This window comes from Mus caroli, chromosome 12, assembly GCF_900094665.2.
Source record: "Mus caroli chromosome 12, CAROLI_EIJ_v1.1, whole genome shotgun sequence".
Taxonomy (NCBI): Eukaryota; Metazoa; Chordata; class Mammalia; order Rodentia; family Muridae; genus Mus; species Mus caroli.
In genome coordinates, this window is record NC_034581.1 from 72,849,175 (window position 1) to 72,851,592 (window position 2,418).

Below are 2,418 nucleotides of genomic sequence, written 5' to 3' on the forward strand. Positions count from 1 at the left end.
TGGGTAGGGAAGTGGGGGGCGCTATGGGGGACTTTTGGGATAGCATTGGAAATGTAATTGAGGAAAATATGTAATAAAAATATTAAAAATTTAAAAAAAAGAAAAAAAAAGAAAAATTTTATGCTGCAGTAACATTATGTGAGCTAAAGATATAGCATAGAGTACGTGCACACTAGAAGCAATATATTTGTAGTTACATAATTTACAGAAAAGCTGACGCTTTGTAAAGTTTACAAAATTTTACTTTTTGTAAAATTTTTATTTTGTTTTGTTTGTTTTAGAATTATATGTTATATCAAGAGGTTCCTTAAAATGAACAACTTTTACCTGATATGAAATTTGGTTGTTATACCAAATGAATGATTTTATATCAAAAATACTTTTGAATTTGAACATTGAGGCATAAAAATTTTTTAATGTATTGGTAGAAACACTTAAAACTTATTTCATCAGCATTTAATATTACCAATAGCATTTTTAACTGAAATCAAGTAATATTTTTGGTGGAGTTTTTACTGTTTTTGACAAAGAACCAAGTAATTTTTTTATTTTTATTTATTTGTTTTGGTTTTTCTTTTCTTTCCTTTTGTTGTTGTTGTTGTTGTTTTCGACAGAGAGTTTCTCTGTGTAGCCCTGGCTGTCCTAGAACTCACTCTGTAGATCAGCCTGCCTCAAACTCAGAAATCCACCTGCCTCTGCCTTCCTAGTGCTGGGATTAAAGATGTGCACCACCACTGCCCGGCTTGGTTTTTCAATACTAGATTTCTTTGTGTAATAGAGTTGGCTGTCCTGCATCTTGCTTTGTTAGACCAAGTTGGCCATCAGTTCACAGAGCTCCACCTGTCCCTGCCTCCCTTGTGCTGGGATTAAAGCAGTGTGATACCATGCCCAGCTAACGCCAAGTAATCTTAAATTATCAAAAGTATATGATGTAGCTTAAGCTTGATGATCTCTTTTTAATGTACCATGTAAATAAATACACATATATTTAGGAATATAATGAATGTTAGGCAATACCCGCCCCCATAAAAAACTAGACTAGAAACCTCTAAACAACTGGAAAGACAAAGCAAATGACACAAATACATCATGGTTTAATAAATCACATAGCTATTATGCTGATCTTCAGTGTAGTCTGGACAGGATGTTAAAGAAACTTTTAACCTGTAATCACTAACAGGCAAAGAAGGCTTCTGTGGATTCTCTCATAAGCTTTTTCTCTAGCTGGAAGATAAAGACCAGATTGGCCTAAGAGTATAGAAAAACAGTTCAACACTCTTCACTTGTTTCTAACTAAATCTTGAAGAAAAAAAAGTCAGTTAACCCTTTATTTTGCAGATCCCCATAGAGATCTTATTTTCCATCTAAATCCCTCCATCCTTGTCCATAGACATTCAGGAACAGCATGACTGAACAAGACAATGCAAAGTGATGCAAAGTGATGCATTCCTTTTTTATGTCAGTGATGCCTAATTGAAAGGCCACTCTTCATTCCTTCACGTTATCAATAATAATCCTGTGTGAATGACACCACACAGGATCAGTTAATCAACTCCTCCTCTATCCTTACCTTAGTCTTAGCATCTCCCTCTATTTAATATCAACAGTGGGATAAGATGGTACCCAGTTTTGACAGGAAAGTCTTTTTGGGTCGAAGAGGGAAAATGAACCTCTACCTCCCAGTATGAATCAGCATTTCTTTTTTGTCAGGGTGTTATCAGTGTAACCAGCAAGATACTGAACACATATATCCATGTGGTCTCTAACCTACCCCACAACATTGGGAATATTTACTAAAGTAAATATTATCATGAGCTCTCAGATGATGAGTGTAAAATGTCTTTTTTCTACCAAGATGCAAGAAAATAGTCATCAGACAACAAATCGAATATGAATCAACTGCTGAAATTATTTGCTAAGAATTTGTTAGATTGTATCTTCTAGATATAACAGTAAAATTACACATTGCAACAATATGGCTGCCTAAATAAAACCTAAACAATGATACTAGTTGACATGGCCAATGTAGATGGGGGGATCTCTTTGGATTCACTCCTAAATGAAGACCTAATGATAATTAACAATTTCTGAGAAAGGGAAAATTAATCTTCCACAGGGAAGAGACCCCCTAATTGATTTTCCAGTACCAAATGGTCAGCCCCAAAACATTTACATACAAGCAACACTGAATAGATTCATCTGGTTGTAATTATATATTTATTCATTTGTATATACATTCTTGACAATTTAAAAACCTGTGAATTTGAGAGGAAGCAGAGAAAGTGTGACTGGTCAGAGATAAGAAAGAAGGGAAATTATATACTAATATGTTTAAATTAACCATAAAGGCTTCCGGCTGGACCAGCACCAGGGTAGCTAGAGCGCAGGGTCGGCTGACACCCGTCAGCTACCCACGAC

General features: G+C 35.1%; 1 protein-coding gene and 1 pseudogene across 10 annotated transcripts in view; one reads left to right on the forward strand and one right to left on the reverse strand.

The window, feature by feature from the left end:
• Window positions 1–2,418, forward strand: part of Gphn (gephyrin) — a 420,062-nt gene that overhangs the window by 126,669 nt on the left and 290,975 nt on the right. The gene's annotated exons all lie outside the window — the stretch shown is intronic.
• LOC110307265 overlaps window positions 1,174–2,418 on the reverse strand; it is a 2,734-nt pseudogene continuing 1,489 nt past the window's right edge.